Source organism: Aquila chrysaetos, chromosome 12 (assembly GCF_900496995.4).
Source record: "Aquila chrysaetos chrysaetos chromosome 12, bAquChr1.4, whole genome shotgun sequence".
NCBI lineage: Eukaryota > Metazoa > Chordata > Aves > Accipitriformes > Accipitridae > Aquila > Aquila chrysaetos.
In genome coordinates, this window is record NC_044015.1 from 6,644,479 (window position 1) to 6,661,857 (window position 17,379).

The following is a 17,379-nucleotide window of genomic DNA, read 5'->3' on the forward strand; positions in this document are numbered from 1 at the left end:
TGGTCTGGATTAAATGAAGGAAAATAAACCCAGAACCCTGTACCTCGGCTATGGCACCTTTTGTCCTATTCTGTTACAAATCACCTTTATCTGCTTGCAGTGCTGCTTCTGTTTGAAAACATCCTGACAAAGCCTTGATGCAGCTGCTTTGGCTTGTATGAAATTACAGTATTGAATCTGACCCATCAAACAATGCATTGCTTCCTTCTTGTCTGCGTTTCCCTCCCAGTAACGGCATGTGCAGTTGTTATAGGGCTGTGCGTGCTTTTGGTGTGCTGAAACCAGGACATATGCTTATAAACAGATTTCTGTGTGATCAGAAGGAGAGAGGGAAATGATCTGCAGCTTGGGGACTGTCTGGAGTTCATGTTGCCTTTGTGCATGTCTGGGGTAGCTCTGCAGAGCCAGGAGAGGTTCAGAGGGCAAGAGGGAATGGAAATGAAAGGGAGCACATCCACCAGGATGAAGTAGCCTCAGGCTCTTGCTCCTCTGTATACCCTCGTGTTGAGGGCCTGATTAGGTATTTTCATTCATGAGTTGGGGTAATAGAGAGAATAGAGACTACACATATTAAATTGGTTACTGACAAGCTGAGTGGCCCTCCAGCTGTGTTGGAGGAGAGGATTAGAAGTTAGTGCCTTCAGGGAGCTCAGTACCTCTCTGATATTTTGCAGAAATTGTGGTGAATCCAAGATGTTCAGTCTTTTTGCATAGAATTGAAACCACTACAGTAGTAAGAAAAAGAGGAGAGGGTTCATACGGGAGCATAGTTCAGATGATTAGAAAAGTGCCCATGCAATTGATGCTATCCATATAAAATCAGTTATTTTGCCGTAGTATTTGTAGCCTCAGTTTGTAAGGGTGTATGTACATGGATGTACTTACTTGTCTAAAAACCTTCATGCGTCATTCTTCACATCTTTATTCTGAGATTAGAATTCCAGTAGAGCCTTTCTTTGACCTGAAAGTCCCCTGTATTTTGAAATAGTTAGAAAAGCTGGAAACTCTAGTGGCTTGGTGAAATGTTGTCAATGGAGCTTTTCATTTTTAAAACCCACATTTATGAAAACATGGCTTCTGCGGTTCTCTGATATGGTTGCATCATACTTTGCAGGATATTGGCAGAAAATGTTGAAATTAGCTTGAGACTTCTTGTTTCACATGCAAAATGTACATAATTAGAATACTTGAAGGCAAAAGCATTTATTGTAGTCCTAGATGTTTAAGTTAGTGGCACATGTCGAGTGAGATAAAGGCAGAGAACTGCACCCGTTCATTTCTGTTTGCTATCACTGGCACCATCTCCCTGTACACCAGAGTTTCTAAATAAACCTTAATGGAAAGGGTTTTGTAAAAATCCACTAACAGTCTTGTGCAGTATTGTAATTTTGTTTTTCACTTGCTAACAATTGCACTCAAAACTATGAATGTTCACAAAATCATAGGAGTGTTTGCTGGAGGGACCTCTGCAGGTCTCTAGTCTGAAGCAGGACTATTGTCAGCGCTAGATCAGATCAGCTGTGGCTTGGTTTAGCCGAGTCTTGGGACCTTCCAAGTATAGGGAGATCCTCCACCTTTGTGGTGACCCATTGCAGGGCTGCACTGCCTGGCAGGGGAAGAATCTGAATGTCCCAAACCACCGCACGTGGCTGTGGCACCTTGGTGTGTCATCTGGCACTACAGAGTTTACTCTGTTGTCTCTGTAACTCCATTTGGGTAGTCGTAGGTTGCTCCTAGGTTGGCCCCCTTGTCTCCTCTTCAGCAGACTGAACCAGCCCAGCTCCCTTGATCTCTCTTCACAGACTGTGTGTCCCAGGCCCTGACCATCTCGATCGCCTCTGCTGGCCCCTCCCCAGTTTCCCCACATCCATCTTTGCCTGGGACAGGAGAAGGGGACCCAAAACTTTACATGGTATTCCAGCTATGGTCTCACCAATGCTGAACAGAAGGTGACAAAACTTCCCTCAATGCCCTGGCCACACTCCCCAAATTTGGCTTAGGTTTGCTTCATTTGCAGTGTTCCTCTAATACTTCTGTTTTTCTTCTTTAGCTTCTTTGCATCTGGGTTTTTTCTTAAATCATTTCACAGACTGCTGTTGCTGCTTTATGGACTACCAGGCACCACAAATTCTCAAGCACTGCGCGAGGCTCCTTCTCCACTTAATAGAGGCAGAAAAGCTCCTCTCAATTTTTTCCCACCTATCCCAAACACCTACCACAGCATGGACTGAATTTCCTTCCGGAGGTGCCTCTCTCCTTCTGTAGATCTTAAAGGGAACCTAGACAACTCTGTCAGACAGCTAAAGCTGGAAAAAATTAATCTCACCCGAAGTGGGGAGATGAAAGGCTTCTATTTGCTCGAGCCATTATGTTTTAAATGTGGTTGAGAGTTGGCAAGTACTGATAGAAGAAAACATATTGCTCTCCAGGAAGAGAGACAGGCCCAGCCTGAAAGCTATAGCCTGATGTGTCTTTTGAGTAGCATGCAAGCAAGCATCTCTACATTTTTATCTTCCCGAAGCTGACCTTTCACTCTCTTTAATCTAATCTGGTGCCTGTGATCTTGCTAATTCAATTCCTGTGGCAGACAGGCAGTTACTCACACACGCAGTCACAAGATGGACAAGGAGCATGATGTTCCTGCACCAGTTTACACCCATTTATCCTTTATCAGTCAGGCTTCAGACCAGGATCCAAGTAAACTATTGTTGTGAAAAGAGAAAGCTTTTTCTAAGGAAACTGCTGTTTTGGTCATGAAAAATGCATAGTGCTTTGCCTCCATCACAGTGCTGTAAGTTTTGATGGTTTGTATGACTTCCCACAGCACTGTAGTAAAAAAAAAAAATAATGCCGTGCTCTCACACTGTTCAAAATTGGATGATTTCTTCTCTTCCCTAGCTACATGAGCAGCTTCCAGGATTTTTTTAGCGTAAAGACCAATGAGCCAATTAAACAGTTTACCACCACCAGAAAGGAGAGTTCCTGTTGTCAATGTTTCCTTGGTTGTGCATGCTCTTGTCAGATCCATCCTTGAGCCATTTTATTGTGTTGGCAGAAGAACAGCCTGAAGAGTTCAGGGAACTTGCAGAAGAGTCTGACAATTGCCAGAGGTTGGCAGGGAAGGTGCGAGGGCTGAGGAAGGGAGAAGGAACCCTCCTGTTTCTGGTGGCCATGGGGGTCAGATTGCTCAGCCACCTGTAGGATATGCCCAGCAATTCTGAAGTGCACTTTTGTAAGGTAGGTTGGGGGTGATTAAGGAAGAATCCTCAGCATCAGGCATCCAAGATTCTTTTTGCCACCAAGTGTGGGTTAATCATATAACTTACTTATGCCTTTTAAGACTATTTTCCATCAGGTTGTTTTCTTGTTTAGGTTTGAGGTTTTCTTTTTTGGGGAAAAAACGTTAAATGTTTATAGACCTTTTTCCCCTTATGAAATGAAGTCTTTCTAGAGCTGATTTACGTCTTCCTCAGCAACACTAGAAATTCAAACAGAGCAGGCACTTGGCAGCAAAACTGGACTCAGAACTGAGATTTAGAAGTGAAACTTAGCTACAAATATGAAGAGAAGGAAGCTCATCAGGCTGGGGTAAATATGAGTTATGCAAACCAACAGGCAAAAAAAATGAAAGGAAACTTCATCTTCATACGCTCTTGTTTTAACTGAGATTATTAGTAACAGAAGTGACAACTTCTTTAACATTATTATATTGAATATCTCTTTAATTAGAAGAAACTATGAATAGTTGATGAATCCTTAGTGATACAGATGTCCTGGGATCTGTAGAATGAGAAACATCTTTCCAACAAGCATCTGTAATGCAATACACATTGCAGAGATTAAAATGCTGCCGTCAAATTTGGATTCAGCCCACTGCATCTTGATATTAAAACCTTGTTGTCTCTGAACCGACATTTTGGGAAAAACAAAAGGCGGCTTGGATTTGGAGCACCAGCCCTGGCCTGAGTGTGCCAGACCACCATCCAGCCATCGGCGGCCTAGGAACTTTGCCTGTCCCTGCTGCCAAGACGTACAGAGACCCACCCAAGTCTGAGCTGAAGTCATTGCAGAGCCCTGGGTAAATCTAGGGGATTCAGGCAAAAACGCAGTCTCGCTGCTGACCGAGTGTTTCTTTCCTTGTTATCTGATTGTGTTTCTGTGTCTCTCATGTTGCTTTATTCTTGTGGCTTTGACAGTGGCATTTGCGTTGTGGGAAATTATATTTATATAAAGGCATGCTTTTATTCAACTTTGGCAGAATGTGGAAGGAGGGGTAAACAATTTTCTGTAGTGAAATCAGAGGAGGGAAAATGATGGATCAGTAGAGAAGGAAGAGCACCCATTTCTTTAGGTTCCTTACAGAGATGTTCCTAAAGCCACTTTACCCAGCAGGTACTGACAACGCAAACGACACCTAAATTTTTAAAGCCAAGTCAAAGGCAGTTTACTGAAAGTACTGTCTGTATTTATAAAACACCTTTCTGCCTGTGACCTAAAGCATCATTTCTTGCCACTGCTGGGAGGTGATACCTCCATGTCAGTGAAGATAAATTACCCTTGGAGAGGTTGAGAGGTATATTCAGATACCTTGAGCGTATAAGGCTAAAGGATGGGGGGCAGGAGGAGATCCCCAAAGGCTTAACTTACGGTCAGTTGCTTTCTTCAGAAAGTTGAGCGATAACAAATATTTCTAACAGAGACTTTCCAGTCCTTCTGATGTATGTCTGTGTAGCTGATTCAACTTCCACAATTAGGAAAGACTTGTTGCTAATTTCCTGTACATCTACTGCGCTCTCAGAAGCAGCATCTCTCTGGCTGCAGATCAGAATCAGGCTCCCACTGTCTGCTCTTGGGCAGTCAAAGGCAAACAGCGGCAAGTTGCGGCTGTCCCAGCAGGAGAATAGAGAGGAGCGCCCTCTGCTACTGAGCTTTGGCTTTCACTGATTTTGGCCTAGAATTTAATTCAGACTGTTACTTTATTCTCTCCTGTCATTAGCCTTGAAAGCTATCCTGGGTTTTGCCACTCATTGCTTTCAATTTTTTTGTTTCCTCCTCCATATGCGTTATCCTTCCCAGTGAATATATTGCCAGCAAGTTAGCAACAATCACAGATCAGCGATGGGTCAGGAAAGGGAGAAGGTCACAAGTGATTGTAAGATGTAAGTTGCTGTTGGTCAAATGTCATTTTACTCTCTCAAAGGGGATTTGAATCCAGTACCTGATATCCTTGGCTCCAAAGGACATGTATGTTCTTTTTGCAGACACTGAAATATGTTTTAAGATAAATCCCATGCTAGGTGTTCAGCTCAAGAATGCATCTGCTCACATTCAGTATTTGGGCTAATGAACAGTTTGGTCCTTTTGTACAGTATGACAGACCGGGCGCGTACTTTTTAGAATAATTAGCAGCTTGTGTAAAATGGAGTTTTGCAGTCTGGCACTATTTTTATCCAAAACTTTAAAAGTATATTCTGCTGTGCACTAGTGATAAATATAATTGTTTTTTTCATGGGAACATCTTTTGGATTAATTTTATAAAAGTTGTCCTTCAGACTGAATCATGCATCTGTGTTCAGATTCTGGCTGTTTGGCTCTTTGGCTGAGCTGTCCAAGATGATGAGTCTGCTGCACTGACAACTGCAGGTGATCTACCTCTTGCCTTGCAGCTATCTTACATAGTGTGGAGATTCATTGGGAGATTTAAATAAATTATTTCTGTTGCTGCAGAAGGCAAGACGACAGTAATTTCAAACCAGGGCTGGATCTTGTACCATATATGTTGTAGGATTGAACACACTGTGATCAAATTAATTGCCTTGATTTAAAAAAGGTTGAAGTCTGGACTCTACTTGACAGTTATTTCTGGTTAGGATTTTGAAGTTCTCTTGCGTTCCTGACTACCTGCATGTGTGGGCATTTTTGCTCTGTAAGAAAGGAAATTGTTTTGTCAGAAGAGTGTTCAGTCACAGACTGTGTGGCCTTTGGTGGACTTCTGTAGCTATTTCTAAACATTTCTTGTGTGTATGTAGCCCTGATTGCTATCAACGTCTTTCTCATACCGTCTTTTCATGGCTGGCCTGCAAGTTAGTAAGACAGGGAAAGGGCAAGATAGAAGCATAATCTTGACAGACTTTTCCAAATTTGAGACAAGGTCCTCATGGATTTTAGAAACGCTGGTTAGAAGAGCCCTCCAGTCCAGCCTCCTGTGTGAAGGAAGGCTTTTGCCAACACTGCGTGAGGTTGGCCGTGGCATTGTCAAGTGGGCTCTGAAGACCTCTAAGGATGGAGATCTCACCACAGAATGAGATCAAAGTGTTCTGGTACTTCACTGTCCTTTGAACTCAGTCGGAAGAGAAAGCAGAGGACAGCTGTATTAGCAAATGGATTTTGAACCGCAGTGTTATGTTGATCCAGCATTTGGAGAAAGCCTGACATAAATTTCTTTTTACCCATCCAGCTTCTGTTTCGTGGGGAATCTGATCTAGAGAGAAATCAGGATTTACAGTCTAGTGCATCTCATGATACTGGATCCAAGGAGCGTGCCCATGAAACCACATCATTTTTGTCCATTGTGCATTATGCTCTCTGCTAATGTGGCACGGCTGCAAAGGCAGAACACTGGAAAAAAAGGTGTTTGTTGGTAATAACATTCCCCACTCCAGTTTGTGTTGTGTGTGCTCTTTTGGGGCAGACTCTCCAGCTGGGCAGTAATTCTGGGAATCTAGAATTTGTCTTATGTAGAAGACCTGAGGTCTTGCAAGCAAATATAGAAACTTTGGGTTAACGTTTTGTCAGAGAAGCAAAGAATCTGGATTATATCCTTTTTGGTTTTACTGGACCTTATTCACATGCCCTACCTAAATTACATGTTTTTGCAATTACAGATTGCAGTTGCAAAACTAATAGCCTGCAGATGCTATGCAAAAGCAGAGCTCTGCTGCAGTGAATTAGAGAAGAAGGGGAATTTCTTTTTATGGGTAGTAGTAATAAAACAATTAATTCCTTTTTGGTCTTACAACTTTGTAAAATCTACAAAGATAATTGACAGACTCAACTGGGAGTTACAGATGAACTGCATTTCTGTGCTTATATAGCCCATGGGAAGGACGGAAAATGGCAGAGAAACATAATTTTCAAATAATTTGGAGCAAACTTTTTTAAATTTTATGATGCTAGTTTGATTGAGAGAGCCTTTAGAAGAAAATCTGATCCTTGTCAAACATAATAGGAGGAACTTTTCCACCAGTACAAGCTGGGATTTTTTTTTGTCTTCACAGAAGCCCAGAACTGAGTCAACTATTCATATAGACATAACTTTTCCAGTTTATCTTGAAACTCAACTAATTTCCAAAATAACACGCGTACAAATTATCAAAGCATTTTCAACTCCTTAAAAACCTTTCTATACGATTTTAACCAAAACTGTTTACTTAAACATAGAATTCTGTTCTTCACATCCTCTTACTTTGCGTTTAGGAATTTTTTTTTAATCTGCTGCCAAACCAAAATTACATCATAGCAAATGCATGCATTGTTCTTTACTTTCAGGCCTTGCAAAGCAGTTCTGCAGACAAGTTTAATTGGCTGGATTTCTGTCCAGTCTCTGTCCTGTGCCCTCCTTGTTCACATGGCCTTTCTTTTTCTTTCCTATACAAAGGAAAAAAGACAAAACTACAAGGAAGAGTACATTTATGACAGAAATAAAGTCCAAATGGGGTGCCTTCACCTCACTCACCATTGCAATCAGATTGGCTTTGCTGTGCCTCATGGTGTGCCTAATTAACATAGGTACACGCAAGCTTCTGCTAACTGTGATTTCCTGGAGTATTCCCTATTCACAGGGGAAGGCTGATGGTATTTCGTGCCTCTTATTTAGGATGTGTTAAAAGTCAAAAGTGAGATTCAGAAAGCTTGGATGGAAATGAGCCAGGTTCATCTTGGGTAGTTCCAGATTGAGGGATTTGCAGAGGAACGGGGAGCTTGAGAATAGCCGGTCGTTTTGCAGCTGGTGTCGCTTTGTTAACAGGATGAAGATAGATGTTTCAATAGGATGGAAGGTTAGTGGGCCTGTCTTCTGGAAGTGTGTTTATATTCTGATTCCTGAAGGGAGACAGAATTCCTTCTCTGAGGCCACTGGGTAGATTCTACTGTTTGACTAATAGATACCTAATTACCAGCGTATTTCAGTGTTATCTTAAGACATAATTCCTCCTCTTTGGCCGTGGAAGTTTAATAAAGGGATTGTAAACCATGAAAATAGAAAAACTGAATAGTATATCAATTTTTTCCACCTTTATATGACATGTGCTTTACAGCTGCCTTTGGTGCATCTAAGTAATACTTTGCATTATAGTCTGTTGTGTATTAGAAAGTTGTTGTGTTGGTCTTCTCCAGCCTTGATGGAGTAGTGAGATTCTCTTGCATTTTTATTCCTGCTTTCTCAGTTGTAACCTTGATCTTCTATCTAGAGGGAGCTGAGTAGGATACCAAATGAAACAAAGGGCAGCAAATTAAGCTAGGAGGACATGGGTTCAAACCAAGGGAAAGAAGCGATTCGTACAGTAGAAGTAGACTTGTGGTACTTCTTGCCAAAATGCCTTATAGATGCTGTAAGTTTACATGTGTTCAGGGGAGGACTCGGAAAGTTCGTGGAAGAGAAATCTATTAATAGCTACTAAATATATAGAAGTCACATCTTTGTTAGAAAAATCTCTAAAACAGTTAATTGAAAATGGTTGGTGGCTGGAAGACAGGTAGGGGGAAGCGTTTATCTGTACACGCTGCTTGTTTCCATCTTAGCAAGATGAGTTGGCTGTCCCTGGAGTCAGCGGAGGACAGCATCAGCTCTTGGACAGCAGCAGGAATGCCCGGCCCGGGACAGACAGGAAGAGGAAATCGGGAACAGCTTCAGCAGCAGGAAAGTTTAACTTGTCTCAAGTCATTGTGAAACTGGGTCCTCTGCTTTTACACCTGGATATATTTTTGTGGTGGGTTCACCCTGGCTGGATGCCAGGTGCCCACCAAAGCCATTCTATCACTCCCCCCTCCTCAGCTGGACAGGGGAGAGAAAATATAACAAAGGGCTCGCGGGTCACGATAAGGACAGGAGAGAACACTCACCAATTACCGTCACAGGCAAAACAGACTTAGCTTGGGGAAAATTAACTCAATTTATTACCAATCAACCAGAGTAGGGTAATGAGAAATAAAACCAAATCTCAAAACACCTCCCCTCCACCCCTCCCTTATTCCCGGGCACAACTTCACTCCCGGATTCTCTACCTATCCCCCCAGCGGCACAGGGGGACGGGGAATGGGGTTTACGGTCAGTTCATCACACGTTATTTCTGCCACTTCATCCTCCTCAGGGGCAGGACTCATCACACTCCTCCCCTGCTCCAGCACGGGCTTCCCACAGGGTCACAGCCTCCTTTGGGCACCCACCTGCTCCGGCGTGGGGTCCTCCCCGGGCTGCAGGTGGAGATCTGCTCCCCCGTGGACCTCCCTGGGCTGCAGGGGGACAGCCTGCCTCACCATGGTCTTCCCCACGGGCTGCAGGGGAATCTCTGCTCCGGCGCCTGGAGCACCTCCTCCCCCTCCCTCTTCACTGACCTTGGTGTCCGCATGGTTGTTTCTCTCACACGTTCTCACTCCTCTTTCCAGCTGCCGTTTCTGTCTGTCCCAGCAACTTTTTTTTCCTTCTTAAAAATGTTATCACAGAGGCGCTACCACTATTGCTGATGGGCTCGGCCTTGGCCGGCGGCGGGTCTGTCTTAGAGCCGGCTGGCATTGGCTCTGTCGGACACAGGGGAAGCTTCCAGCAGCTTCTCACAGAAGCCACCCCTGTAACCACCCCCACCCCCCCAAGCTTGCCACACAAAGCCAATACAAATTTTTTTATTTGAAAATAGAATCATATGGTGACTGCTGTTGTGTCTTGGATCTTTTGGGAGTCAAGAGCTACTGGAGACATGATCTGAATAAATGTCTAAGCCTGAGACACTTGCAGTGCATTTAAAAATCTTAACTAAGTCACTTTAATTTGGCCTCTGTTTTTTAGGTTCCTTTTGGTCTTTAAGGCAATGTAACATAAATTCAATCCAAAAGGAGAAGGGACAAAAAGTAGTTCTTGCTTTACTGATGTTTGCTGTCTCTGTGAACTGCAGAGAAGGACACAGTTCACACCAGGTCACCATATCCTTAGTAGTCTCCATAACCTTTTTAGTTCTTCATCCAGTAGAGGTCCTTTGCTACTGGTTCTCCTTTACACTGAGAAAACACAGTGCTGACCTCCAAAGCTGAGCCTTGCTCATAGACAAGCAGCAGTGCTGCCATTGAAGGGAAGGGAGGAAATCCTCCGAAGGAGGCTTGTGACAGAGTGAATTTTCCATTCCTCTGAGGTCTCTGGGATTTTCACAAGGCGCTCTGACTCACAGCGAGGTGCTTTCCAGTTAGTTTAGTTTTGGAGCCCAGGCCATATCACATCTGGCAGTAGCACAGTTGACAATAAAAGGCACTAAAGACTTCTTCATTAAAAGGTCTCTCATGTGGGAACTAAACTGGATAGCAACTCCCTCTTCTCCAGGGACAGTGACCAGAAAGTGTTCCAGAATGCAGTTAGGTGTGATTTGTAAAAATTTGTCTGGGAATGTCAGAAAGGGGTAATCTTATGCTACAGGACATTTTATTGACTGTGGGATTGAGCTATTTCTGGTAAAATGCTTAAATAAAAAGCATATCTCATCTCTTCATTGTTGTGTGCAAAGTATAGGCAGTAAAAACCACCTGTGCACAGAAACACTGGGTTTGCAACAGCATCAGTGTGCATGGGAGCACTTCTGGCAAAAATAAAAGCAGAAAAAGAAGTTCTGTTCCCACCACTTCTGGGTGCTTTCCTGTTATGGGACAGTCTCCCCTCCCCCCTCAAAATAGGCTTAAAACTTAGAAAAGTAATTAAATTTTATGATTAGGGGTTGGCAGTTGAATTCTCAATTACAAACTCTCTTCTTTAAGTATGCTGCAAAATCAAGCTGTGTTAATATATGCTAGCTAACCTCAAGTTTAATATATGCAGAACTGGTACTCTTTCAAATTAAGTTAAATGGTTATTGTTAAACCCAAAGTAGTAAAGCTACTGGGGCCTCCCAGGGTGGGCTGTCAAGAGCCGGTGCAGAGAGTCTGAGACCTTGTGAATTTTTATTGTGGGTTTTCTGTGGATTCCTTGCAGTCATTATCCCATCTTTCACTCACTCCCATACTCATCTTTGCATGTCATGGATTCCCTGTAAGGATCCATGACAGGCTGAGTAAATCCGCTTGGATTTATAAGGTCTACCTTTAAAAAAAAAAAAAAAAAAGGGAAGAAGAAAAAAAGTCACATCAACTTTAAAAACAAGGCAGCTTTACAGTTCATGGTATAATGAGCAAGTATTGTGGCTATGAGTCACAGGTTGTGTAGAGGTTTTAACTGGTTTCCTCTCTTTTTTTCTGCTCTTAAAACCATCCCCATGCTTTTCAGATATAAGAGTCAGACTGAAATGGTAGGATAGCGGAAGTTTCAGAGGCACCCTCCCCTCTACAGTCACTGCCCTGTTTAACGTCCACTGACAGTGAAAGCAATGTTGCAGGAACTTCTGGCATTTTCAGATGGACCAGTGCTGTATCCAGTGTGGTGTATCCTCAGGACACCATATGGTTGCCATCACCCAACCAACTCAATAGTGAAATTATACAGCCATTTCCTCTGCAAATTTGTAAACTTTCATACACGTCCTTTTCGAACTGACAGAGGAAACCAGAAACAGATATGCCAAGACCTGATTCTCATTTACACCACGATCTGTGTGTGCTATGTGCTTTGCAGTGTTGGGAACTGCTGGGGTAAATGAGAATCAGCCCCTAGGCCATGAGTGCATTGCAGGAAGTTCTCTTCCCTGGAGAGCAGCCTCCTTTTGTGTCCAGAGAGCTGCTGAAGTTCTGCCCTGGGTGTCTGGAGAATGAAGTTCCAGCTTCACAGGTACTGTTTCCCGGTTAGGAGTTGCATGTCAAAGGCTGCAATGCTGCTAAGTGCAGGTTCGGTGGCCTGTGTAGGAGATCAGGACAGAAACATCACATCTCTGGCAACAGTCAGACAGCCTGAAACAATTATTTTGAATTTTTCAAAAAGTGTGAAATCCATGGTTTATGGAAGAAAAGCTGGCTCATTGGCTCTGTCAGCTCTGGGTTTTAAAAAGTCCAGCTCCTCAGAGGACCTGTACAGAGCAGTCTCTGGAGTTGCATGCAGCTTTTTGGGCCTGTGAAAGCACATTTTTGTTTCACACTCTTTGCATGGCCAAAAGCATACCTCTAAAGAAGGTCCAGTGTCATCTCATTGACCTGAAATCCCTGAAGATGTTCAGAAAAAATAGGTCTGAAAGATAATACATGGATTTGATGTGCAATTTTTTATGGTCAAAACCCCACTTGTTTTCTATCTGCTTCATCCTGAGATCACTAGGTGTGGTTGGATAGTTAATAGATAAGCTTTTAAGCTGTTGGGACATGCTGAACACTACCAAAAGTAGTGCTGTTAAAGAAAAATGGTACCCCCGGCAGCTTTGGGAAGCTGCCAGCACTTCAGTGGGATGTGGGAAGCTCCTCAGCCTGTATTGGCAGTGGTTGTAATGCGGTCCTAGAATCACAGCGTGAAGATTCAGGCTGGAAGAGATTGAGGCATGATTCCCTGGGAGACCTCTTAGTCATAAACAGAGATTAAAACATGCCCAGCTACAGTGTTTGTTTACTGTAAGAAGTCTTCTGAAGCTGCCTGGACAGAGTACCCTTTGGCATGCTGAGGCGCCTGGCTCTATTTGCCCACTCTGCTCTGGCAACTGCACTTCTTTGTTAGTTGCAATATTCTAGCACGTAGCTGGTCTCCAAGGCAATGGTAAAGATCAAGTCTCATCAAGGCAAATTACGAGAACAGCAAATTAAGGTTTTCCTTTGGTATTTTAATCCAGCGTCCTTGGAGCTTTTATTCCTGTAAAGTAACAAATGTCACTTGTTTTTGAAAAGATTATCCTTAGTTTGTCAAAGATGGATCTCTTAATGAAGAACGGGACTCATTCAGACATCTTGACGAAGTCTTTGTGAGAAGTGAGAGAGGGCCTGTCTTGCAGGAGTGGAGTCATGGCTCCCATATGGATCACATCTGTACTTTGCAGGGTACATGCTCCAAACCAGTGGGAAGGGTCAGAGGCATGGCTGGCCCTTCAATAGCATGACAAACAGTGTTTACATAGGCAGATGTGCTAAATACACTGTAACAAAGCACATTTAAATCAAATTACGTTAATTATTTTCTAGTAGGTAATGCTTTTGCTCAAGACACTAGAAAAGGCTTTTGAAAAATACTTGCCCATACCTAAGCACAGCAGCTAAGAAGGTAAGAAAAATCTAGGGGAATTGATTTGACAGATAAGTAACCTCAGGGATAAGAGGAAAGACAGCTCATGCTGAGAGTGCAGAGCCTTGACGGGTTTGGAAATGCATTCCTTTGTGTCTCGTGTCAGTCAGGTATCCCTCAAATGCATGCCCATCTCCTCTAAACATTCCCCATAGCACTGGTAATAGTTTCCACCATCACAGGCATGCTCCAAGGATTAATTCCTTCATGGTTCTTTCAAACATGCAGAAATGGAGGAGGAGCTCTGCAGATTGCCTGTGGCAAGGTGGCATACTGCTCCCCAGGAAAGCGTCTGGTGCTGGGTGCAGCGTTGCTGATGGGGCATGCATTGCAAAAGCCAAAACAAGCAACATTGCCAATTCTAATAATCTAAAAGCCAAGAGTTATGAAATTATGATAGTTTAAAAAAAAAAAAAGATCAAAAAGACTCTTGAGTAGCATGTTTTTTCTGTCTGTTTGATGGAACTTCATGGTATGCAGTGATGATGTCCTTTAACTATGAGAGTTACAAACAATTATTTTATTTTTTTAAAATGAAAGCTAAGATGCCTGCAAGTTTTCATGCATCTAGGTAGAAGGGACTTTCAGAAGCAAACCACATGTCATGAGACTCAGGCTGAACCTTCAGGAGCAGCCAGTTTTGGAACATTCTAGCACAGTGGAACAGCATTTCCATTGCCAGTTGACTGAGGGTTAGAGATACATGAGGCTCCAAAGCTTAATCCCGGTTAGAGCCCTGACAACACTGATCTTATGTAAGAAGCCTTAAAATCTTTATTGGAGTTCCATGTGTTGTTGAGTCCAGAAGCAGATCAGCAGGCACTGAAGTAGCCAGCAGAGTAAAAAGATTCAGTGAGGAATTTCATTCTATAGGGGCACCTAATTTCTAAATGTTTACAACTCTGGTTAATTATATTCTAATTATGTAGTGCCCTGAATATTTTGTGGTGGCGAGGACTTAATAAATGTGATTATTAATCAGAAGTTTTAACAAGTAACAGCTTCAGATTTCATCCCCAGGAAAAAATGTGTTTCTGTATCCCAACGTATTAAATTAAGGTAATGCATTTGTGGCGGGATTTTTAGTATCTATATTTGTCTATCTGTCCATCTCATCTGGCTTCAATATCACTGAACTGTAGAGATGATCAAAAGCAAAATGAGAACGGTAAAGCTAGGGTCTCATTTGAAATACTGTCTTTCCAGGCCGATATTTTTCCAGTCATTCTGCCAGCAGTCTCAGGTCTGCATCGTCTATTTAAATTTTCATCTCATCTAAGTGCAAATCTTGGCCCAAGCCAAGGCCATCTGTTGTTGGGTAATAGTTGTGATTTATTCTGCCTCTCGTTGACATTCATGCTCATGGGCCAGATGCTGACTTGTAAGATTTGCTTTTATTCATTCTCAGTTTTATACCATGTGTTAATATCACAAACAGCATTTTAATTTTAGATATTTTTGTCTAGTGTTTAAAATTAGGAATGAGTAATAGCATCACACACCCCTCTGGGATGCAATTCAGCATACTTCAGAACAGGATAGGACAGGAGAAGATATTTTACATGTTATAAATACATTCAAACACTGTTTCTAAATGTCTAATTTCTTTCTAATCACTAATCCGTACACTCATTTATGTTGCATATAAAAAATTAGGTATTGCTTTCAAATAAAAGTTGTGGACTATTTGAAGACTCAAGAATGTTGTAGGTAGCTAAACTGTAGGCAAAATATTTATGATACTCTGCAGCATACCCCCTGCTACGTTTGCCTTCAATGTAGAATGAGGGTAGTTATGAAACTTTGCAAGTTAGGACTGATTGTCAGAGGGACACTCCTGCTTATAAAAGATAAAGATTATTCAGGAGATGGATAAATTTCCCTAATTCCAGATTTTAAAAAATGGCTCTTTGTAGTAGAGATGGGCAGCATCCAACTTCCAGACAATCTGTGCATCTTGCACATTAGCTCCTGATAGCAGTTTGGACTTACAGCTGACCGGCTTTTTAAATGTCTGTCTTCTCCAAAGTTGGTGTTGAAACACTGAGGAGTTGTGCAGCAACTCCAAAGCACGTTTGGATACAGAAACGCAAGTGGAAATGACTTCATTGTCTCACTATCTGCTGTGGGAGCAGAAGGCTCTGGGTCTTCCCTCCCACCCTCTTCAAACTGCTCCAGTAAAACAGAGGAGTAGCAGGTGAATTGATACATGAACGTAGGTACCACTTTGCTGTGTAGTTTTAGGAGACGTTTCAGAGTCTGGAAACTAATGGGAAGTTAATGTCTTGGGTAGCAGAGCAGCTTCATCAAAAATGGTTCCCTATGCACCTTGTTTCAGATCCAGTGAGTTGATCTTGTCAGGTTGTGTGTGGAGGGATTACTAGTAATAGTGCACAGATAATAGGTATCAACATTTTTATCTTATCAGTTTCTGTCTCTAACAGGATTTTGTGTGGCTGAGCAGGATGTGTTGGCTCTGCCATGATTTGTGTAAAATAAATTCACTTCACGAGGTTAGACTGAATTATAACATTTGCATTTTATGTATCTGTCGTCCTTCTTATGTTCCTTTGGTTTTGAATATCTGTAATTGTGGTCTAGAAAACAATGCTCCTTTTTGGTTCTCTGAGGCAGGGAAAGAAGACTGTGTAGGAATCATTTAATACAGCTTCAGGTGTTTGGACATTGTTTGACCAGTCTGAACTAGACCTCATTCTCATGAGAGTCACTGGAGAGCAGCAGACTTCTCTGGAGCTTCAGTCATCTGCAATGCTGTCTTAGTGTAGAGTGAAATACCTGCTGGAGTTGCCCACTTCAGTTGACTGATCTAGCAGAAAATTACTTGGTGTTTTTCTTCTAAGCCAGAATTATGAGGAAGGAGAGCAGATAGTGGTGAACTGCTTGTTTCTTCTTCACAGCTCTTGAAACATCATTCACAGAAGTCTGAAATCAGTTGAGATTGAGTCTAACTCCTGCTATTTAAAAAAAAAAAGTGGCTTCTAGGTGAGGCAGAACTAAGAAAGGTGAATTTTATACCTCATTTTCAGTGCAAGCTTTAGAATAAAGTATTGTTTTCCAGCACATCAGTTTGGTGAAATCTGAATCTGCCCAGCAGTATTAGTGCATAGTTTGGCTGTGTGGTAGTCATGGAAACACAATTTGTTAACTGCAGAGTCAGTCTGAGCCAAGTCTTTGAATTTAACCATGATGGAGGAGATGCAGAGTTGTAAAGGCCAAGTCTGAGGTGTTTGCACTGCCTCCATAGTTACCGTAGGACTCTTACGAGAAGTTGGTACTGCCAGTGTCTGACCTATGGACTGCTAAAAGAGAGTCATAGAATCATCGAAATGGGTAGAGAAAACCTCTGGTGGTGCCTAGCCCAACTTTCTCCTTGAAGTGGAACTGTTGCTGACAATAGATGAGGGCAGCCGTGGCTTTTTATAGCTGGGTCTTGGAAACCTCCAGGATCCCCTAGCTCTCTGCTGACCTGTTCCAGGATTGCACCACACTCTGGGTGAAGAACTGTTTCTGAATGTCCAACCTGAACCTCCTGTGGTGCAGCCAAGAAAGCTAATGGTACAGGAGGTACCTGAGGAATTTTCCTTATTTTGTTGCTATCCAGAAATTTGCCTTTTCTGCCATCACGCTGCTGTTTATTTCTGTAGAGGTACTTCAATTGTAAAGTCTTTGTGATAGTTCTTAATACATTTTATACATACAGTAAATAAACATGCCATTATAAGCAAAACTAAGCCAGGGTCAATTAATGTACCAATCTTCAGATATGTTAGCAAAAAATAGTAGTCAACTTGTAATGATTCACAGGTGATCATCTATGCAATACTTGTGTTTTGCTAGGTAAGGATGTTGTGGACTCTGAGAAGTATTGAAAAAGAAAAAAAACAGGATAAGCATTTTTAAGCGATGTTAAAAAT

General features: G+C 42.3%; 1 protein-coding gene across 5 annotated transcripts in view; it reads left to right on the forward strand.

Annotated features, from left to right (window-relative positions):
- The window catches only part of ATF6 (activating transcription factor 6), an 83,668-nt gene that overhangs the window by 43,238 nt on the left and 23,051 nt on the right, over positions 1–17,379 (forward strand). Inside the window, exon 15 of one of the 5 annotated variants that reach the window (XR_005933709.1) lies at positions 11,864–12,016. The exons of the other annotated variants lie outside the window; for them this stretch is intronic. The gene's annotated coding sequence lies outside the window, so the exon portion shown is untranslated. The remainder of the gene's footprint in view (positions 1–11,863; positions 12,017–17,379) is intronic. 5 annotated transcript variants of the gene reach the window in all.